This window comes from Pinus tabuliformis, chromosome 9 (assembly GCF_031772625.1).
Source record: "Pinus tabuliformis cultivar Carrire ecotype Pingquan chromosome 9, CPIR1, whole genome shotgun sequence".
NCBI lineage: Eukaryota > Viridiplantae > Streptophyta > Pinopsida > Pinales > Pinaceae > Pinus > Pinus tabuliformis.
The window spans coordinates 1,353,648,421-1,353,673,335 of NC_142307.1; the positions used below are offsets into that span (position 1 = coordinate 1,353,648,421).

Genomic DNA, 24,915 nt, shown 5'->3' on the forward strand with positions numbered 1-24,915 from the left:
ACCACCCATTGGAATGGAAAGCATTAGGCTGTTCACCACATATTTTCCCATGGATAGCTTGATATTATGGCACTTTCCTGAGCAATTTATGGTTCCTCCACTTGCAACCATCACTTGACACTCTGGTGTTGGATATAGGAAGTAATTCAATTCCTTGGCTATCTTACAATGAATAAAATTATGGGTACTTTTTGAATCAATCAACACTATTACCTTTTTCTTCTTGATATGCCCTTCGATCTTGATAGTTTGAGGAGTGGTAATTCCAGCCAATGCATTACCAGATATGGTCGGATTCATTTCTTCTTTTTCTAGAGTTTGTTCCTAGTGGATATCCTCTTCTTTTGATGTTTCTTGTTCCTTTTCTTCCTCCTCTTCACAATCTATGTAAAATAATTTCTTCTCAGCACACTTATGACCTTTAGTGTATTTGCTATCACAACTATAACGAAGCCCTTTTGCTCTTTTTTCTTCCAATTGTTGTGGTGTCAACCTTGTAGGTTGTGGATGGTTAGGGGCAGAAATGCTTCCATCTTTATGAGTGTGAGTGGTAGGCTTCATTGTTGCCATAATTTTGCTTTCCTTTTTTCTTGCCAACCTGAATGCCTTCTCCAATGAATTTGGTTCCCAAAGGTGAACCTCATGTTGGATGTTATAATTTAAAGTCCCTATGAACAAATCAATCCTATGCTCCTCTGGAATATCTTTTACCCTTATATTCAACTTTTGGAAGTCCACAATGTGCTCCATCATTGAACCCTTTTGTTTGAGATTTATCAATTGGCTAAAAAAAGTGTTGCTTTTTGTATCCTCATAATGTGCTATCATTTCATCCGTAAAAATAGGCCAAGTAACAATTTGTTTACGAGAGCAAAGCCATCGATACCATACAAACTGATTTGGTTCCAGATATAAAGTTGCAATGCGTACCTTTTGTGTGTTTTGCACATTATGGAGATCAAAAAATTGCTCCATCTGTAGTATCCATGTTTCGGGATCCTTGCCATCAAACTTCCTCATATTGATCTTTGGAACATGGTGGTTCTTCGATCTAATGTTAGAGTCTATGAAATCATGATTAACATTTATTTTGTTCTCATCATGAGTTTCCTTTACTACCCTTTTGCCATTAGTAAGCATTTCTTGTAGAAACTTTGTCAAATCTGTCTTCAAATCTCCCATTCCTTTCTTTAAATCATCCACCTTTATCTTCCATGCCATCCATCTTAGCTTCCACGCCGTCCATCTTAACTTCCACGTCGTCCATCTTAGCTTCTATGCCTTTCTTTAAACCGTCCATCTTAGCTTCCATGCCTTTCTTTAAACTATACATCTTAGCTTCCATGCCATACATCTTAGCTTCTATGTCTTTCTTTAAACCATCCATCTTAGATTCTGTTACTTTATGTGCGAGTGACATTTGTTGCACTTGCTCTCATAATTTTGATATATCATGTTGCATTTCTTCCTCTTCTTCATGAGTCATGCTAGAGCTTTCAGGTTGCTTACTAGGTGTTTCCATTTTCTTTTTTCGAAGCATCAATTACCGATAATAATGCTTCACTATGCCCTTTGAATTCCTTCAAACTATTTTTTCAAACCAAGCTTATGCAAAAATTAAAAAAAAAAACTACACACCTTTTTTCACTTTGTAGGAGCTCAATATTGAATCTGATGTATCTCTGTAATTTTGGATCTCCAAGGTCTAAAATTTAGTCCTGCTGTAACCCTCTGAGTAATATTTCTAACTCCACAAGTTTGATCAATATTGGATCCTCCAATGAATAGTTATGCCAAATCTCCCACGCTGACCTCAGTATAGACTTGTTCAGTAGAGGGAACTTGTACGACGTGCCGCGGGTCACTGTGTCAACCTTAGGTTCTGAAAATGGTACCCAAAAAACTACAATCCATCCTCTTTCTGTAACTTCTTATGAAAATTCAAACTAATTCTCAGAAAGAAAGTTATGATGATTTTCCCAAGGTGACATGTTTGGAATGTAATTTGGGGGTATGCAAAAACCCTACTTTCCTCAGATTATACCTTTGAAAATATAGCGAGTCAGGATCTGAAATTTGGAGCCGAGGTTTAGACGAATTTACTCTAAAACATGTTTTTTTTAGCTTCTGCAACTTCGTAGCGAAAGAGTTATAGCAAACATTCCATGATGACCTATTTTAGATGAAATTCTGGAGCTTGTAAAAACCCTAACTTCCTCAAATCATATCTTCGAAAATATAACGATACAAGATATGAAATTTGGACTTGAGGTTCAGCAAGATTTCTTCTCAAATGGGTTTTTTTTTTCACTTCTGAAACGTCACAGAAAAGAAGTTATAGCGAAAATTCCACGATGACCTATTTAGAATTCAGCCTCTTCCAGGGGGAAACCTCCTTTACATTACACAAATGAACAATTCTTAGATGTTTCAAATGACAAAACCTCATTTCTATATATAGGAGTCTAAGGGGTCACAATATAACCAAGCTGACCTAACAATAATAATATAAAGACACAAAAATAACAATAGTGGGACTCTATGGGGCACAATAATAACAATATGGGGACAACAGGGGCACAACAATAACAATAAGGGATACAACGACAATAGTAATGGGGGAATCACTAGTATTATAGGGACCTAACAGAAATGGTCCTATGAGGTCATACCTTAGGAACACCCAGGAAAGGTATGTACCTTGAGAGTTGGTAGTGTCCAAATTTATGCCTCCCAGCATTGTGCTATGATCTAGTGGAGAGCTAGAGCTTACTTGTCAAGGCCTTGATATTTTGACAATGCTGGCTATGATGATGTAAATAATCATTGGTGCTTATCAATTCACATCCTTTCTTATAGAAGTTCTCAACTCAAGAATATCTTGATAAGTCATTATGAAGACCTCCCTAGTTAAGAGGGAGTGTAGGAATTGTAACTAGGTTCAGTCTTCATAATTATTGTATACTTAATATTAATATGTATTTCTTGTAAAAAAAATAAAAGAATATTATTATTATTTTTATTATCAAGCATTTTCTTCATCATTTATTTTTGGTCAAAATAAAAAGGAAAAGGGCATGTTCTTCGTGACCCTATAAAAAGAAGAAAATTTTGAATTTTGTAAATGTCATTTGTTCCTCCAAGTTACCAAGTTAGCCTGTGAAAAAGTCATGTCTTTTCACGTGGAAACAACTATATATTCACATATATCCTCCCTCATTTTGGAAACAACTTGGTAATTTTCTATGGTAGAGTAATTTGGATCTTGAGGCACATATATGAGCTATTTGTAGCATGGATTATGAGTCACATAAAAGGAGATTTTTTGTGATGTGTCTCTCTCTACAAATATGAGCTTCCTATGGCTATAACTCTGTGAACAATGTGAGATTCTTGTGGCTATGACTCTGTGAAAGTTTGGGCTTCCTATGGATGTATCTTTTTGAACATTTTAAGCTTCCTGTGGCACAATGTTTTTGTGACAATTTTGGCTTTCTTATGACACTTTTTTGTGATGATGCGAGTTAATCAAGGGGTTATTTATCTATGGTATGAAAGCTATTTGAGGCATCTATCTTTTGTGATCAATGGATAGAATCCATGTTACCTCTTAGTGGAGGGATGAATTGGAAAATGGACCTGCTAGATGTGACTTGGATTTCTCCCGTTGACGAAGAATCTATAAGGAAAGGATTGATGGGTTTTCCCATTGTGGATTTTTCCCTGGCCTTTAGCACAATTTATTTTGTCTCTTGTATTTTTATGCATTGTATTTGTATAATTTCTTTATGACTTAATGAATAAATTAATGGCTAAGTGGAGGAACATATAAATAAAAAATCACAAGTAATCATCATGTAAGGAATTCTCTGTTGCTCTCAAATTTCAACACTTCTTAGTTCAGAGATGCTTAGAATCACATTGTTGACTAAGGCAAAGAAGGAGGTGGATAAAATGCTTGAGCATATTAAATCAGCATGGCCAACATCTAGGGTTAGTGTTGTTTCTGATGGATGGACAGATGCAACACGCCGTTCACTCATCAACTTCATGAAGTCTTCCTTGAATGGAATAATTTTCTTGAAAGTAGTGAAGTTTTTGAAGATGTAGGTGTTGAACCTTGTGTGCAAATCATGACAGATAATGCACCTATCTGTAAAGCTGATGGCATGATTGTGGAAGATAAATATACACAAATATTTTGAACACCTTGCATTATCCATTCCTTGAATTTAACAATTAAATCAATTTCTTCTGATTTGGCTTGGATTGGAAATATTATTGAGGATGCACAACATATCCACAACCTCACAGAAAATCATACCAATTCCCCCATAATATAAAAGAGTACACACATATATATCATTGTTAAATATTGTAGATACACAATTTCCCTCTTCATTCATCATGCTGAAGAGGTTGAGGGAGGTCAATATTGCTCTTAGGGCCATGATTATCTTAGAGTTCTGGTCCTTTTGCAGAAAGATAGATCAAGTAGCCTAAAAGAGAGTCAAGGACATAGTCTTAGATGATTCTTGGTGGGAGAGGGTAGATCTTAGTATTAATATCATGGACCATATCATTTCTTTAATACGATTTGTGGATACAGACCAACCCATCCTAGTTGAGGTTATGAGGGATGGGATTCCATGATTCAATCAATGAGGGCCATTGTTTTTTAGAATGAGTGTCTATAGTATAAGACATAAACAAAGGCCTTGTTCACCACCATACAAAGTATTCTTATTCGCAGGTGGGAAATTAATTGCACACCTTTCATTGCTTGGCTCAATCATTAAATCTAGAATACTACAGTTGTGAGTGGTTGAATTATGGACCTTCAAACATATTCCCTCCTCCCATGGATGGTGAGATTTCATAGGGGAGGAAGGATGCATTAAGACAAATATTTTAGGATAGAGCATCCCTTGATGAGGTGGAGGATGCCTTTACAGATTTTTCCATTGGCAATGGGTGATTTGCAAGCTGTGATGTGATTAGAGAGAAGGGGATAAGAAGCCCTATTCTTGATGGGCAAGTTATGGAGAAACATACCCTCCTCTACAATAATTAACCATAAGACTCCTATCTCAGGTTACTTCATCCTCTTGTGTGAGAAGAATTGGAGCACGTATGGGAATCTGTATAGTTTGAAGAAGAGAGGACTTGAGGAGTACAGGGCAGAGACAATGGTGTGTGTGCACACCAACCTTCGTATTATTTATAGGAAGAGGGATGAGTGGTCAAAGGGAAATTCAAAGATGCGAGATGCATGTCCTGATGATATGGGTTTGGATAATAGTGTTGAGTTGGAATTGGCCAACTTGGATCTTAATGAACCAATTCTAGAGTCCGTTGCTTTTGATGATGATGATACTCTTGAGGGGTCATTATCCACACCAACATATGTAGATATTACATTGAATACAAAGGAGGAGGATGTAGAAGAGAGCAGTGGTGGTGTTGGTGTTGATGAGATATAAGCTATAGGCTATAACCTATTGGTAGTTTCCTATGATATTTTTCCATCTCGATCTACGGTTTTGGGATCTAGTATCTACCTTGTTCTATATTTTATTCCAATGGAATTCCCACATATAGTATATATGAATTTTACTCAATTAGTCAGGAGTCCTCATGACTTAGTATTTATGTAATACATTTTGATTTTGATGACTTAATGAGACAACTGCAGTTTATGGTTAATTTTTTGTGTTTGTCAATTTATTGTCATTGATGTAGTAGTAAGTACTAGTTGTAAACTTGTATTATTGATGATTCATGATTGTAATATGTATGATTGAATTTGTATCATCATAGGAATTTGTTTAATATGATGTATATGTTAATTTTTTTAATATGTATACAACATGTCCTACGTGTCCTACTTGGAGGAGGAGGAGGGAGGAGGGGGGCGAGGGTGGGGGGTTGTCAGGTTACATGTCAGACACTAATATTTTTGTGTCCTACGTGTCTCATGACCCTATGTTATGTGACTTAGGCTACAAGTTTGAGTATCTGAATAATATAAAAGTTTCAATATAATATTAGGCTTACTAATAATATTAAATGTTTAATGTTAACATATTTTTATATTAATATTAGTAGGTCTAATATAATATTAGGTTTAATATTATATTATAATATATATATAGATCCATCTTAACCCTGGATCTACCAAGTGCTTAGAGGGATCAAATCTCTCTAGGTGCAAACGTTTCCTCAAATTTTGCACTCAACTAAGAGGTTTGCACCTTAAGAGATGTGATCCATCTTAGCACTTGATAGATACGAGGTTAAAATGAATATGGACTAGTTTAATATATAGTTTAAAAGTTATGTTAGATTTATTTTTCTTTTGTATAAAAAGTTTTTCATGATTAAAAATGCTTAATTAATTTATTAAATATTAGTTTTTTTTGTTAACTTACCTTACTCTTGCATATCAATTTAGCTGCTACATATGAGCTATTAAATATTAGTTTTAATTTTAATTATTTAAATTAATTTAACAAAATTAAATTTGTTTTTCAAAAAAACAACTTTTTCATTTAGAAAATGAATATCAATTTAGCTGCTACATATGAGCTATTAAATATTAGTTTTAATTTTAATTATTTAAATTAATTTAACAAAATTAAATTTGTTTTTCCAAAAAACAACTTTTTCATTTAGACAATAAAAAAAATTATAAATGTTATAAAAATTATTTTTAAAATATGAGAAGGTGAACCTCCTTATATCTAAAAACAAATATTAATATTATAAGTTAATATACATTTGATTATTGTTCTTTTTAAAGTGGTTTTCAACACTTTTCTATTTATTTAATATCATATCAAAATGATACACAATTACGGATGCTAAATAAAAAATCAGATAGTCATTATGTAAAGTTTTCATATGTAGAATATTATATAAGAGAATAATTTTCTTATTCGAATTAGAGTTGTCAAATTCATGCATTCTTTGTATATTAGGGTTTGTCAAATTCATGCATTCTTTGTATTTCAATCCTAATAATTCTTAATAAAAAAATCACTGTCTATATAAAATGCATATCATCATTTTTATCCGGGTTTGTCGAGAAGACGGGAGCATTTATTGTGAAGCTTCACAAAAAAAGGGCCGAATACATCAAGCAGATGAAAAAGCAATCTGTCCCATAGGCTATCTTTAGCCTCGTGGACGTTAAAATAATTTCTTTCTTTCTTTCTTCTTTCTTACCATAAATATATTTGTTTTCTTAAATTAATTTAATTCTTAATGTTAGACGTTTAAACAATAGTCAACCACCAGATTAATAGTTAATAATAATTTCAGGTTAAAAGTCAGTTAATAGTTAATTATTAGCTACCTCCCTTTTGAAACCCATATGAGTAAGACAATGCTATCATATTGGGAGAAGATTTCTCTGAGGTTTTTAATGTTCATTTTCACTGATAAGAACAGATGCAGGGGATTCGATTTTTTGATAATGTGTGAGGAGTGGGAAGTGATGAACAATTGATTCTGGGTGGATTCACATCAAACAATGATGATGGGAAGCGATGCAGAGTCTGGTGGATTCAGAAATGGCAAAGTGATATCGAATCAAAGGATCATCTGGATGCAGGAGCTTTATTTGTCTTGGAATCCAAAGGTCTCCTTTCTGGTTTTTTGTTTTTCTTTTGGGTATATATTTTCATTATAGCTGAAAACGCTATATAACAATTTATGTTTATGTTTATTCTGCAGGGAACTGGTTACACGCCGGTTACCATTTGACTACATCCATAGTAGCGCCTTCCTTGCTGAGTCTGCCATTTGCATTTACATCGTTGGGATGGTTTGCGGGGATTTTGTTTCTCATAGTTGGAGCTGTCGTCACATTTTATTCATACAACCTCATATCCATTGTGTTGGAGCGCCAGGAATCGGAAGGCAATCGCCACCTCCGTTTCAGAGACATGGCCAGAGACATTCTAGGTATGTTATTTATTGTTCATCATGGCCCTTTTCTAATTTGTTAGAACCCTCGATAGAATTTTCATCTATTAAATAGACGATGTGTTTCTTCTTTGGCATAGGACCCAGATGGGCTCGTTTCACAGTGGCGCCGATGCAATTCGCAGTTTGCTTGGGTTTTGTCATTGGCTCCATTCAGTTTGGGGGCCAGAGCTTGAAGGTTTTTCTATCGATCCTCCCTTGAATATTTTAGTTTCGGTTTCCTTTTCTCGTTTTGCTGGAAGATATATGATAATATATAAAGTCCCCTGCTTATGTGGCAGTTTTAGGGGATTTCCACAAACTTTATGGACTCCAAATCAGTAACCAGATAAAAGATATTTTTCTGAGTCAGAGCCAAAGGAATCTGTAATATTACTAGAACCATTGCTAACCGTTTTGCATATGCTGTAAATGTTTGCAGTTCATTTACTTGGTTTATCATCCCAATGGAGCCATGAAGTTGTATGAATTCATCATATTATTCGGCATTGTAATGCTATTCTTGTCCCAGATGCCATCTTTCCATTCTCTTCGCCACATGAACTTGCTTTCCCTGATCATGTGCTTGGTATACAGCTTATGCGTTGTTGGTGGATCGATTCATGCAGGTTTGTTGTTAATCACTCGTTTGCAGATAACAATGCAACTAATAACCATATTTTAAATTTGCGACCTTATGATTAAATAGTCTTACATGAATCGGTTGTTTCAGGACATTCAAAACTGAATCCAGAAAAAGATTATTCTGACACTGGAAGCAATGCCAGCAAGGTCTTTAAAGTCTTCAATTCCATAGCAATGATTGCAACCATATATGGAAATGGGATTATTCCAGAGATCCAGGTCAACTAGACTCATTTCTGATACACTATTTACTCTTAAGAGATTCAAGACTCTAGATGAGTTTTTTTAGTTTGTTATTATTTTTGATAATCTATACACCTACCTAAAAAGACAATATAAACTATATTTATTGCGAATAAACAAATAAAGTATTATTGGGACACTTTGGAGTGATGACCAGGTGTTTTTTAAAATTGTGGCAAGGATTAAGAGAGTTTTTATAGCCTACATCTAACAACTTAGGCTATACCTACACGGGCAAAGTACAGGCTTTAGGGGAACTTCTGTTATTATACTACCAAACATGCTCATAAGAATAAGATTGGGAGTTTGGATCACAATGAATCATCACATACATCTCCTTGGCACCTCCTTGGTTGCAGGAGGAGCTAAGCAGATATGTCAGACATCAGTTCCTGCAAAGGGACACAGTGTACATAACTCTGAAATCTTGGCACTGATTCCATAAGCATATACTATTTTGCAGGCAACACTAGCCCCTCCTATTTCTGGAAAAATGTTCAAAGGTTTGTGCATATGCTACACAGTGGTGGTATCAACATTTTTCTTGGTGGCCATATCAGGCTACCGGGCATTCGACAACTGGGTTATAGACAACATATTCATCAAATTTTCTCCTACTAGAGAGCCCTCTCTTATCCCGAATTGGTTCCTCTTTATAACCAATATTTGTGTTATCATCTAGTTATCGTTACGATAGAAAAAGGACATGTTAAGCCATGTTTGGCAATGTGATAGTGAAGGGAGGTCATGTTTCAGGTATATTCACATCCTACATGATCCGTAAATTGTCGTGGATATTCCACTGGACATCTCGTCACAACATATCTAATAATGTTATATTAAAAATATGAGATTCTACACTATTACAATTTTATTTAATTTCTAGATCTGTAAAATTAACTTTAATTATTGCATGCATGTAAAATTAAATGAAGCAGATCTGAAGGAAGAACTGCTCTGCAACCCTAGTAGACCCATGTCTCTGCCATGAACTAATCTCACCCGTGAACCTAATCCTCTGACATCACCAGCTGATCTAGGTGGATGTTGGTGGCCACCCACCTATCCCACTTGGACCCCCTCAACTATCTTTGTTAGTTTTTCAGTTTCCTTATTTGTAGCACAATTTACTATTTTTAGCAGTTTTTTGGGTCCTGAACTTCTGAAGTTGTTTTGAGGCCCTAAACGATGTTTTTTGGGAAAACTGGGAGCAACATGGGTCCATAGAGTAATGTTTCTCTTCCCAAAGTTGTAGTACTTGTATATATCTTTCTAACGAGCTATGGTGCATGTCAAACGAAGATCGTATGCCAAAGTTATGACCTCGGGAAGTTGATGTACCAATTTACCCAAAACGGGGCCCATATTGTGGCATTTCATCTCCTAGGGTTAGGTTTTTGGATGTTTAGGGTTTTCCATTGTTTCTCAACAATAAATAGGCCTTCGAGCCTCATTGTAACATAGTTCAGAGGCATGTAGCCGCCACATCTCTTCTTAGAGATAAAGCTACCATCGCCTTAGTTGGTTTATTTCCATTTCTGTTTGTAAGCATATTTCAGTGTTTTACATTAATGAAATGAAGTATTATTTCCACTGCATCTCTATATTTATGGTTATTTCTATAATTTGTTGCGTTCTTGTTTAATCCGGATCACCAGTAATGCTGCAAACCAGGGGGACGCCTGCTAGGTCGGAATGATAGAAGAAGCCAGGGGGGAGAGATCCCCTCCTACAGGGACGCCGCGGCAAGGGATCCCCGCCAGAATCCAAGCAACTAGCTGCAAGGACAAGAAACAAACCATACGAATGGACCTGTCTTCAGGGCTATGTGGCAGGTTCATAGTAGGGGAAAATGTCTACCATGTGTAGCAGAGAAATTGAGATTCATCATCCCGATGAACAAATTGGAGAGATACTGAAGCTTCATGAAGGACCACACATTGATCTGCAAATTCATAGGAGTGTGGCCGACGGAGAAAGACCTTATCAAGTGGATACACCATAAATTGCAACCCAAGGGCCATATCAAACTTAAGCTGGGAGCCAGAGGCTTACTTATAGTAATATTATCAAACCTGTAAGATAAAGAAAGGGTTTTTGAAAATGGCCCCTATTTCCATTATAATGGTGCTCTCTTCATGAGATATTGGGAGAAATGTTATGACCCCAACAAGGAGAAATTCCTGGCAACCCTAATATGGGTAATATTGTTTGGCCACCCACCAATTCCACTTGGACCCCCACCATTGTTTCTTTCAGTTTTTGAGTTTCCTTAATTGTAGCACAATTTACTATTTTTAGCAGTTTTTTGGGTCCTAAGCTTTAGGAGCCGTTTTGAGGCCCTAAACGATTTTTTTGGAAATCTTTCTATCCAAATTCATATTTTCCTTCATATTCCTCATTAAGATCTTTCGAATGGGTTATCATGCATGTCAAACGGAGATAATATGACCAAGTCGTGACCCTGGGAAGTTGGCTATCCAATTCACCCTAAAGGAGCCCATAAACTCTTAGTGTTACATCTCCTCGGGTTAGGGTTTTGGTTGTTTAGGGTTTTATCTTATTGTTCAATAATAAAAAGGCCCTTGAGCCTCATTGTAATGCAATTCAGAGGCATGTAGCCACCACATCTCTTCTCAGAGATAAGCTATCATCGTCCAAGCTAGTCTTATTTTCATTTTGTTTGTAAGCATATTTCAGTATTTGATATTAATGAGAGGAAGTGTTATTTATACTGCATATTTGTATTTATGGTTATATATGTAATTTGTTGTGTTCCTATTTAAATTTGGATTAGTGGTATCAGAGTGGTCTACTCTTTCTCTGCTTTTCTTTGCATGTCCCCAACGAGGTCGGGATATAAGGAGTTAGGGCTTGAACTGGTGGAACCTTTGCAAGACTAGCCTCGCAAATCTTGACGGCCTCCCATGGAGGATGAAAATAAAGACAAGGGGGCAAGATATCCTATCAAAATCTTGCTTGAGGAAGCCCTCGAGTGACAAAGGAATGCGATGATGGACAACTTTTCCCGGGTCCTTCAACGGCTAACCAGGGGCGACGCATCTACTTTTGGAAGCTACTCTCGAAGCACCACACCCTTTAAGGTACAAGTTAACTTTGAAATTCCCATATTTGAGGGTCAGATAGATGTAGACGATGTAGATAAATGGTTAAATTTGCTAGAAGGATATTTTTCCGTTCTTGATTTTTCTAGCTGGGAAAATATCACCTTTGCACTTCTTAAAGCAACCCCCCACGTCAAGGATTGGTGGGAAACTTACTGTGAGCAGAAGGATGAAAGTACAAACTCACTGTTTTTAGCCACACCCACTTGGAACTCGTTCCAGGATTCCATCAAGGAGCAGTACTACCCTGTCAGGAGCTATGAGGATAAATACATAAAGTGGAGAATCCTATGACAGGGAAGGGACCAAGATGTGCCAGAGTTTACCAATGTTTTTCATACCCTTCGCACGAAGTTGGGTGTCACGGATTCTGAGAAGAATTTAGTTCTCAAGTACCTCAGCTGCTTGCATAGGTACATCTAGGACGAGATCGAATTCCTGGACATCTCCTCACTTGGCACGACATACTGATATGCAGTCAAGGTCGAGAAAAAGTTTAAACATAAGAAGTGAGACTTTGTATTTGCGAATCCGAAGCAAGGGAAAGGTGTCCCCAAACCACAGAACAAAGGACAAAGCCAAGGCGGGGCAGACCAGGACAACCCGCCAAAGCCGCAAGCAAAGAACAATGCCGCGAAGCCGAAGAAGGAAATGAGAAAGTGGTGTGAGTTCCATAAGAGCTCCACTCACAACACAAGAGAGTGTCAGGCCAAGTAGTCACTGGTGGCCGAGCTAAAGGCTTCAGAATTAGATGCATGTTACAACTTTGAGTCAAAACCCGAGAAAGGGAATGACAAAGGGAAGCAAATTATTGATGCAGAGCCCAACGCCACCGTTGCCACCACAAAGATCTAGAAGGAGGAACCTGAAGATCCAGAGGATGAGGATCGCCTCTTCCACTCCCAGATGTGGGTAAAGGGTTCCCCGCTACAATTCATTGTTGAAAGCGGGAACCAAAAGAACCTCATTTTGACAGAGGTCATGAAGCGGTTGGGCTTACCAACCACAACTCATCCACAACCGTACCCCATCGGGTGGCTTCACCAAGGACATGATCTTCGTGTGAGCCAGCAATGTCGCCTTCTATACAACATCAAGCCCTTCATGGATGAGGTATTATGTGACATTTCTCCTCTTGATGTTTGTAATGTATTATTAGGCCAACCATACTTATGGAAGTGACATGCTATGTATGAGTCAAGGCCTCGTGCTGTTATTGTTACTTTTGGAAATAATTTGTACAGGATACCAGAGGTAGCACTGCCTATTGCCATCTCTTTGGTTACTGCAAAACAATGCAGTAAGCTCATTTCCAAAACCGGGAAATTTGTTTTCCTCAAAGAAAGAAAAAGATGATGGCCATGACCTCTAGATAGGGCCCCTCCGCACGGCAACAATAGATGGATAAGGTCATGGAGGAGTATGAGGACATCATCACCTCCCCCACAGGGGTGCCTCTACACTGTCAGGTCAAGCACTCAATTGATCTAACCCTAGGTGTGTCGCTGCCCAATGGACCAATCTATTGATGCTTCATTCTAGAGAACAAAAAAATCAAGAGGCAGATTCAGGAGTTGTTGTAGAAAGGTCACATTCGCCCGAGTTCATCACCCTGTGGGAGCCCATTCATGTTGGTATAGAAGAAGGATGGGACTTGGAGACTCTATATTGACTACTGGGCACTCAACAAGATCATTGTACGGAATAGGTACCTGATCCCACAGATTGATGAACTTCTGGACCAACTTAAGGGCGCAAAATATTTCAGCAATATTGACTTGAAGTCCGGCTATCACGAAGTACAAATCGAGCCCTCTGATGTGTGAAAGAATTCCTTCAAAGCCAAGGAGGGCCTTTTCGAATTGTTGGTTATGCCTTTTGGGTTGACAAATGCTCCTGCAACCTTCATGAGGCTGATGGATGACATCTTGTGGCCATTCACCAACTCATTAGTAGTGGTATACTTGGATGACATCCTGATCTTTAGCCAGAGTTGGGGAGAGCACCTCCACCACATCCGACAGGTTCTTCAAACACTACAACAACACAATCTGTGCGTCAATTTGGAGAAATGCACTTTTGGCATGAACCAGGTTTAGTATCTGGAATACATTATTGATGAATGAGGGATGCATGTGGATGCAGCCACGATCCAAGCCATTTGGGATTGGCGAGCCCCAACCACTCTAATAGAGCTCTGTAGCTTTCCAGGTCTTGCCAATTTCTACTGCAGGTTTGTGTTGGGATTCTCTCATATCACTTGGCCCTTGAGTCAAGTCACCAAGGGAGGAGCGAAAGCAAAATTCTTTTGGTCTGAATCTCAACAGAAGGCATTCGAAGAGTTGAAACATCGCCTTTACTTTGCACCAGTGCTCACTTTACCAGAATTTCAACAACCATTTGAGAACGAGACAGATGCCTCTGACTATGCTATTGGGGCAGTCCTTACTCAACAGGGACATCCAATGGCATATCATAGTGAGACACTTTCAGACATAGTCCGAAAGTTTCCCACTTATGACAAAGAGATGTATTCCATTGTGCAGGCTCTCCAACAATGGAAGCATTACATTTTGGGGAAGGAAACGGTCATCCACATAGAACACTGACCCTTGAAGTTCATACAGATGCAAGGGAAGTTGAAGAATGATCTCCATCAAAAGTGGTCCACATACCTACAACAGTTCCATTTGAATATTAAGTATAATAAGGGTAACACCAATAATGTTGCAGACTTCCCCAACTGACCACCGATCATGGCGTTAACCACCGTGCTCAACTCTTGTGGGCATGAGACTTCTGATTGGCCACTTCTCTACAAAAGCGACCCAGAGTTTGGCCACACATACCAGAGGCTGTTGGAGGGTCAGCAAGTTCCAAATTTTCACCTCCAAGATGCCCTGCGATGCCACCTAGGACACCTTAGTATTCCTTCAAGCGAGCGAGCCAAGATGATTTGGGAAGCGCACTACACTTGAGCCACTGGGCATTTCGAGGTCGAGAAAACATTGGCAGTACTGCAGAAGTATTTCTACTAGCCGAATATTTGACAAGATGTCGGGAAGTACATTAGATCTTGCACCGCCTGTGCCATTGCCAAACCGACCATCAAGAAGCAAGGCCTCTATACTCCACTGCCTACCCCTAGTTGACCTTGGGAATCCATCTCCATGGATTACATGTTGGGCCTTCCTTCTACTAAGCATGGCAATGACTTTGTTTTTGTGGTCGTTGACAGATTCTCGATGATGGCCATTCTGGTGGCTTGCAAGAAGAATATCACAGCAGAAGCCACTGCTAAACTCTTCTTTGAACGAGTGTGGGTACACTTTGGGATCCCAAAGTATATCATCTCAGATCAGGACAACAGATTCCTCAGTAAATTTTGGTCCAGTCTCTAGTCGATGCTAGACACCAAGCTCACTAAGTCCACAACTTTCCATCCCCAAACTGATGTCTAGACAGAGGTTGTCAATAGGATAATCGTACACATTATGCGCATGTACAACTCAAAGCATCCATGCACATGGGATAAGAGCCATCCCTATGTCTAACATAGCTATAACCGGGCTCTCCGCATCTCGACTAGCCACATCCCTTTTCAGGTGGGCTTGGGATTCCAACCACTATGTCCCATTGATGTGGCCATACCATTTGTAGCTACTCAGGTAGATTCGGCTCATGTCTAGTTGGAAGACGATAAGGAAAACAAATTCATTGAGCACATCCAACATATCTGCCAGCAGGTCCATGAAATTATGGAGAAATCAAATGCCAAGTACAAGCAACGACATGATCAACATCGGGTGCCACACAAGTTTCGGGTGGGCGACAAATTCTGGTTGCATTTGTAGAAAGAATGCCTTACCGGAGCCTATCGTAAACTCAGACCACTCCGATATGGTCCTTACACCATTACCAAGGCTATGGGTGACAATGCATTTGAGCTTAGCATTCCCCCATTCCTTGGCCTGCACCCAATATTCAATGTGGACCGCCTTCGACCATACTTCTCATCATTGCTGGACACATCAGACATTGCAGAACAACTCAAACCTACATATTTAAATCCAAATTGCATGGAGCAAGCCATAACTGATCGGATCATGGACACACAGATCAAGAACACTCGCCAGTAGAAGAACCAACTGTATCGAGTTGTCAAAGCAAGCCAACTCCTTCACCAGGGCAAGTGGCTCACCAGGGACCAAGTTCAATAGAAGTTTCCTCATCTCATGGAGGAACTCAATGCAATGGGGACCATTGCTTCATAAGGGGGGAGGACTGATCTAGGTGGATATTGGTGTCCACCCGCCGATTCCACTTGGACCCCCACATTTGTTTCTTTTAGTTTTTCAGTTTCCTTAATTGTAACACAATATACTATTTTTAGTAGTTTTTCGAGTCTTAAACTCCGGAGCCATTTTGAGGCCCTAAACGATGTTTTCTTAGCAATTTACCACTAGCGATTTTATGTCTAAAATCATATTTTCCATCTAGTCCTCGAAGAGATATTTCCAACGGGTTATCATGCGTGTCAAACCCAAGTCACGACCCCGGGAAGTTGGCTGTCCAACTCACCCCAACTGGGCCAATAAACTCTTGGTGTTACATCTACTCGGGTTAGGATTTTGGTTGTTTAAGGTTTGCTCTTATTTTTCAATAATAAAAAGGCCCTTGAGCCTCATTGTAACGTAGTTCAGAGGCATGTAGCCGCCACATCTCTTCTCAAAGATAAGCTACCATCGCCCAAGCTAGTCTTATTTCCATTCTATTTGTAAGCATATTTTAGTATTTGATATTAATAAAGGAAGTGTTATTTCTACTGCATCTTTATATTTATTGTTATATATGTAATTTTTTGTGTTCCTATATAAATTCGGATCAAGAAAATTGGTCAAAATGAAGAAACGACAAAAAGAGGCAGATATACATCCTATGCGAGAATCTGTGTATATATGAACATAGCAAAACCCATACTTGAATCTGTGGAGCTAGAATACCATGAGGAGGTTTGGTCGCAGATCTTAGACTATGAAAATATCTCGTTTAGATGTCGAAGGTTCCATGAATATGGCCATTTATTCAAGGAATTCCCACTGAACCTGGAGGAGATGGAGAATAAGGACAAGCAACAGAAAAACCCATAGGACGACAAGGAAGGGTTCCAAGAAGTTAAAACCAAGAGGAGGCAACTGAAGGAACCCCATAACCTAGGAAAAGAACACCAAGCCCAGTCGAGTAGTAAAAACATATTTGAAGTATTACAGGTGGAAGAAGAAGAAGAAAGTGAGACCCAACTTATGGATTATCAGGAAAAAGGAAAAGAGAGCAGCTCTAGTCAAGCCAAACCAACACCCAAGTGGAAAGCCCAAAGAGAAATCGCATACAAAGAAGATAAAGAAGAACAGGTAGGGATGGAAACCACCACAATTGAAGTCACCCCAAGCAAGGGGGAGGAGCTTAGTGTGGAATAAGAAGTCTTAAAGAAAATGTTAAATGAATGGAGACACTTAGATGAAAGATTCATTCTAGAAGACCAAAAGAGACTATGCAAAGAGACTTTCCAACAATATGATGCAGGAGCATCCAGCTCAGGGTGAACAAAATGAAAGTGTTTATCTCATAGGTTGATAGGTTTACAGGTCATTGTACCTGAATCTTTCGATTTTCCTTAGTTTCTAGCATTTAGGACTTAACAACAAGATATGTTTTACTTTCATTTTAATTTCTTTTTAGTTACTGTTTTAAATTAATTACAGAATTTAGATGAAAGGGAATCAACAGTTATTCAATGTAACTACATGTAACTGATTGATAGTTTCTGAAACTGTTCAACAGATCTTACAAAAAGAAAAAACATGAAACATTGTGGGATGGGATTTTCCATCATAACCGAAGAAGAATAAAAATATTAAAATTTTATGTGAACATCTGAATCCATTACAACATTTGAGTTAAATGAATTTATGTTTAAAAACTAAATTGAGTGTGTTCCTAACAGTAACAAAGAAATAGCTGAGTGAATTCTTTGACAGATAGTGGCAATATCAGAACCAGAAAGCAAATGAGGTTTCGTGAAAGCACCAACACTGAACAGAAGGACGAACAAACCAGTTGGAGAACCGAATGCAAACTTGCAGCAAATAAATACAATTCTTCAAATTATGCAAAGCATTTGAAAAGGAAGCTACAAATATCAAAGGAGGGTTTCAAGGCATCCTTGACTATATTCACAACAAAGAGGCTACACAAACCTACAGGTACCATATAAAACTCTATACATTAGTTTTCTTTCCTTTTTTCAATCATGTTCAAGCCAATACACAGAATGTCCAAAGAATTTACAGCCCAAAGATAGAAAAAAATACATTGTATGTTCAACAGAGGAACCAGGTTCGAAAACCCTAGCATAGAAACCCTACATACAAATTGTAAATGCCAGATTTGAACCGTGACTTAAAAACCCTGACAGGAAAGTTAAGAGCTACGACCTCATACAAGTCCAACCCCTTGGAGATAGGAAAAGTGAGGGTTTGTGAGCCTATGCTTACCAGAGGAGTAGTTTCGAGCCAGAGGAAGGATTCGACAGGTCGCCAACCAGCAAGGGAACCCTGCTCACAAAGGAGCAAGTCCCTTAGCACAAACAGAAAACCCAACTGAAGAACTAAAAAAGAGAAAGAGAACTTACCATTGTGTAGCCGACGAGTTGAGGTCGAATGCTAGGTCACCTGGTGGCTGTGACCTGAAACACCATAATCAATTAACCAATTAAACAGGATAGCAAACACGCGAGAGAAAAAAAAACAGAGGAACAAATGCACTCAGGAGATAGCAACCATTGATAGCACCCACAAAACCTTCAGGGCAGAGGAACCCATTTGTAGATGACAGAGAACCGAGTCTCGAAACCCTCGAGCTAATTGGAAAACAGAAGGATACAGATAGTGCCATTACACCAACAGAACCCAGCTAGCAGAACAAAGCCATGGTTGAAGAGTATAAACAGAGCCCAGTTAACAAAGCCGAGCTGAGGTCGAAGCACAAACATGAATGCCACAAAAACCCTTACAGAGACCTAAGTGAACACCAGAGCACAACGCGAACAAGAAAAGGCGGAAATGATGGAGTAAACAGAGCAATTAGGGTTCCATAGCATAATACAAGGCAGGAGGACAGAATCCGAGGTAGAGATAGGTGTCTCCCTCACAGGCAACATGTACTAATCAAATAAAACCAATATAATATCAAACCACTGATGGATATCCCCTTAAATCACACATTTAATAATTTAATCAATCAACATTCATATTTAGACTATAGGACAGGGCTGGTCCCATCATTTTTGGTATCAGAGCAGGTTTGAGTTTTGTTTTTCATAGAAATGGAAGTTGGAAGGCAAGGTCGTGGGAGAGCTATTCAGAGAGTAGTAGAGGAAGGATTGAGAGAAGAGATTAGGATCCTGAATGCCTGTTTGGTAGCAGTAGAAGCAGGAAGGAGAAGGGATTCAGAAGTGGGGGATGCAAATGAAGAATAAGCTATAGTTACAACAGATGGATCGGATGAGGAAGGACCTGAAATCAGGTTATTGAGATTAGTCTTGTTGGCTAGCAGTAAGCCAAAGCCTGAAATTCCGAATTATGATGGCAGTTTGTCCACATAAGTGTTGTTGGATTGGATTAGTGAGCTGGACAAATATTTTGAATGTGAGGATGTGAGCGAAGATAGGAGAGTTAAATTCGCTGTTACCAAGCTGAAAGGACATGTGGCCTTATGGTGGGACATTGTCCAAGCAGAGAGGAGAAGATTGAATAAGTTACCAATTAAAAAGTGGACCATAATGGTCACTAAGATGAAGGGCAGGTTTTTTCCCAAAGATTACCAGATTGCTTTGCATAGACAAGTACAAAATTTGAAGCAGAGAGGAATGATGGTGAAAGAATATACTGAAGAATTCTATCGGGTGAATTTGAGAGCTGGTTCTACTGAAGACACCCCAGAAAATACAACAAGGTTTGTGAATGGCCTAAGGCTGGAAATATTGGATGAGATAAGTATTCTTTCTCCAAAAATCATAGAGGAAGCATACCAGAGTGCCTTAAAGGCAGAAGAAAAGATCACAAGAAAGCAAAATACTAGGAGAGGATGAGGAACTGGCAGAGGGAAAGGAAAATCCCTTGGCAGAGGAAGAGCTACCAACAACAGTGAAGAGGGCAGCAGTTCAAAGACCTCAGGAATAGCAGAAAAAGAAGGTAGCACGAGAGGAGGAAGGCCATATTAGAGAGGAAGGGGAAATGGCATGGGCATAGGAGCTGCATACTAGTGCTACAAGTGCCACAAGTGGGGGCACAGATCCTTCAAGTGTCTTGAAGGTGAACAGGCTAGTCAAAGAGGAGCATATGTTGCCCAGACAGAAGAAGCAGAGGCACTGCCTCAAGAGGTAGAGAATGTACTGGAGACAGGGGAGGCCTTAATTTTGAATAAGGTACTGCTGAAACTAGCAAAGGAGATAGCTGACCAAACCCAAAGAAAGGCATTATTCCAGACTGTTTGTAAGTCACACAGAAAATGCTGCAAGCTGATTATCGACAGTGGGAGCACGGATAATCTAGTTGCCACAGAGATGGTGGAGAAGTTGGGTTTGAAACGGTTGAAGCACCCCACTCCTTATAAGGTGTCGTGGTTACAGAAAGGACATCAACTGTTAGTTGATGAATAGTGTGAGGTTGAGTTCCATATTGGCAAATACAGGGACAAGGTTATTTGTGATATTATGCCTATGGACGTGTGTCACATACTGCTAGGAAGACCATGGCAGTATGACAGAAAGGTAGTTCATGATGGAAAGACAAACTGTTACAAGTTTGTCAAGGATGGGATTAAACACACACTTGTACCCATCAAGGAGGAAGAAACAACAAAAACTAGTGGAGTGAAAGCATTGCTAGTGGGAGGAAAGGAATTTTTGAAACAGATCAAAAACAAAGAGATAAAATATGCTGTTGTAAGGAGGTTGAAAACAGTGTTGTTACACACTGAAATTGCAGATTTTCCTGAAGAAATTCAGGACATGTTGTAGGAGTTCAACGACATTGTGGTGGATGATTTGCCAGATAAATTGCCTCCTAAGAGAAGTATCAGTCATCACATAGACTTTATACCCGGAGCTAGTTTACCAAACAAGGCAGCGTACCGAATGAGTCCTAAGGACAATGAGGAGATTAGGAAACAGGTACAAGAATTGCTGGACAAGGGGTTGATAAGGGAGAGTTTAAGTCCCTGTGTGATTCCGATAGTTTTAGCTCCCAAGAAAGGAGGAGAGTGGCGGATGTGCACATATTTAAGGGCCATCAATAAGATTACCATTAGGTACAGGTTCCCATTGCCACGAATGGATGACATGATGGATTGCTTAAGTGGAGCAACATATTTCTCGAAAATCGATTTGAAGAGTGGATACCACCAGATCAGAATCAGAGAAGGGGACAAATGGAAAACAACTTTCAAAACTAATGAAGGATTGCATGAGTGGCAGGTGATGCCATTCGGGTTAAGTAATGCCCCTAGTACCTTTATGTGCCTAATGAACAAAATGTTGAAAGAGTTCATTGGGAAGTTCGTGATTGTATATCTTGATGGTATACTAATTTTTATTAAGACTAAAGAAGAACATTTTCGACATGTTCGAAGTATGCTGGAGAAATTGCAGCAAAACAAGTTGCTGATAAACTTGAAAAAATGTTGTTGTTGTTGTTGTTGTTGTTTTTTTTTTTTTTTTTTTTTTTTTCAGAGGGAATTAGTTTATTTGGGTTTTGTGATTGTAGAAAATGAGCTGAAAATGGACCTAGAGAAAGTTGTATCTATCGTTAGCTAGCCATCCCCAAAAAGTCTATTCGAAGTTCGTAGTTTTCATGGGTTGGCAAGTTTCTATCGTAAGTTCATAAGGAATTTTAGTGAGATCTGCGCACCTATGTTGGACACAATCAAAAAGGCAAGTTAGCCTTTTTGTTGGATTGATGTGAATGTAGTCAAGTATGCTTTGAAACCCTCCTTCGATAACTGTAGTTTCCTTTTCAAATTCTTTGCGTAAATTTAAGAATTGTATTTATTTGCTGCAAGTTTGCATTCGGTTCTCCAACTAGTTTTTTTGTCCTTCTGTTCGATGCTGGTGCTTTCATGAAACCTCGTTTACTTTTTGGTTCTGATATTGCCATTGTCTGTCAAAGAATTCTCTCGGCTATTTCTTTGTTACTTTTAGGAACAAACTCAATTTAGTTTTTAAACAGAAATTTAACTCAAATGTTGCAATGGATTCAAATGTTCACAGAAAATTTTAATATTTCTATTCTTCTTCGGTTATGATGGAAAATCCCATCCCACAATGTTTCATGTTTTTTCTTTTTGTAAGATATGTTGAATAGTTTCAGAAACTGTCAATCAGTTACATGTAGTTACATTGAATAAATGTTGATTCCCTTTCGTCTAAATTCTGTAATTAATTTAAAACAGTAACTAAAAAGAAATTAAAATGAAAGTAAAACATATCTTGCTATTAAGTCCTAAATGCTAGAAACTAAGGAAAATTAAAAGACTCAGGTACAATGACCTGTAAACCTATCAACCTATGAGACAAACACTTTTGTTTTTTTCACCCTGCGCTGGATGCTCCTGCATCAGGCTCCCGGGGTAACAAAAATTCATGGCTCCGTTCCATGAGCTCCTTGACAGAATATCCTGTACACTATTTCTATGCCATGTCAAGCCACGAACTGTTCTCAATGGGATGGTTCTTCCACTTGACAAGGTACTGAAGGTACTCTTTTCTACGAGTCTGCTTGGCCACATGTGTGTCGAGAATTCTCTCAATCTCAGGGGGCTGAGCCGAAGGCATTTTCCTTATCCAAGAACCGCTTTCTATCTTGGTGTCCCATTCTGGCCATGCTGAACTGTTGTCTTTAGGACTGGGAGTGTATGGAAACAGATCTGCCACATTGAAGATAAGTGATATGCCTATTCCTAGGGGCAATTGTAATTCACAGGCATTTGCAAAGAATTTACCCAGAATTTCGCAAGGGCCAATTTTTTTAAACTTCAATTTATTATACTCACGCTTAGGGAATCTTTCTCTGCGTAGATGTGCGAGAACTTCATCCCCCACATTAAATTGTACCTCCCACTGTTTCAGATCTGCTTGCTGTTTATACCTCTGACTGTTGTCGTGCAACTTAGACTTTACCTGCTCATGTAGGTCATTCATCGCTTTGGCGAAATCTTCCCCATCAACACTCATTCTTTCCAGCTGTCCTAGATCTTGTAACTTGTGCACTCTACAAGGATGCATGCCATACAAGATCTAAAAAGGACTGTACCCTGTGCTTTGATTCGGTGAATCGTTGTAAGCAAATTCCACCTAGGCAATTACATGGTCCCACGTCCATGAATTTTCTCCAATTAAGCTCCGTAGTAGGTTTCCCAAGCTCCTGTTCACCACCTCCGTCTACCCATCAGTATATGGGTGATAAGCGGAGCTGAAGTTCAATTGTGTGTCCAACTTCTTCCACAAGGTGCGCCAGAAATGTCCTGTGAACTTCACATCCCTGTCGGAAACAATGGAATTAGGCAAACCATGCAGTCTGAAAATCTCCATGAAAAACAAGTGTGCTATGTGAGTGGCATCACTGGTTTTTCTACAAGGAATGAAATGTGCCATTTCTAGAACCGGTCCACTACCACCATCACAAAGTTATAACTGCGCTATGTTCTAGGCAGACCCAAGACAAATTCCAAGCTGACTGAGTCCCATGGTCTACTCGGAATAGGCAGTGTTGTGTAGAGTCCTGTATTCTAACTGTGTCCTTTCACCAACTGACACACTTTACACTTGGTTACAAATCGCTGCACATCCCTTCACACCTTCGACTAGAAATAAAAGTGACTAAGTTGATCTAAGGTCTTATCAATGCCGAAATGTCCAACTAGACCTCCACTGTGCTTCTCCCGAATGATGTTCTCCCTCATCGAACAGTCGGGAATGAATAGATGTCCTCCTTTAAATAGCAACTTCTCTTGTAAGTTATAGTCCAGCCATGGACTATTATTCCTCAACAAAGGGTTCTGGTAGGCTTCATAAGCCTCCTTGAAATCTGCATCTGTCTGATACAAGTCTTTCAGGTGTTCAAAACCCAACACTTGTATTGTGCTCTCCTGCTCAATGCATCTTCTACCTTGTTGACCTTTCCACTAATATGCTTCAATACAAACGTGAAGCTCTGCAAGTACTCAACCCACTTTGCATGCTTTTGGTTCAGTTTATGCTGTTGCATAACATACTGCAACGTAGAATTATCAGAAAACAATACAAATTCATTACCTAGAAAATAGTGTCTCCAATGCTTCAATTCTTGGATGACAGCATAGAACTCCTTGTCATAAGATGAGTACTTATACATGCTTTCATTCAATTTTTCATTGAAATAAGCAACAGGTTTGTATTCTTGGAGTACAACCCCAATGGTTGTACCACTGGCATCACAATGAACTTGGAACAGTTTGTTAAAATCAAACAACCTCAAAATTGGCCTTTTAGTGATCTTCTTCTTCAAGATCTGGAAGAAGAAGATCACTGAAAGGCCAATTTTGAGGTTGCCTAATTTTAACAAACTGTTCCAAGTTCATTGTGATGCTAGTGGTACAACCATTGGGGCTGTACTCCAGGAATACAAACCTGTTGCTTATTTCAGTGAAAAATTGAATGAAAGCAGGCATAAGTACTCATCTTATGACAAGGAGTTCTATGTTGTCGTCCAAGCATTGAAGCATTGGAGACACTATTTTCTAGGTAATGAATTTGTATTGTTTTCTGATAATTCTGTGTTGCAGTATGTTATGAAGCAGCATAAATTGAACCAAAATCATGCAAAGTGGGTTGAGTACT

General features: G+C 38.8%; 1 pseudogene; it reads left to right on the top strand.

Annotated features, from left to right (window-relative positions):
- Positions 1-5,261: 5,261 nt before the first annotated feature.
- LOC149153522 (GABA transporter 1-like) overlaps positions 5,262-24,915 on the top strand; it is a 44,598-nt pseudogene continuing 24,944 nt past the window's right edge.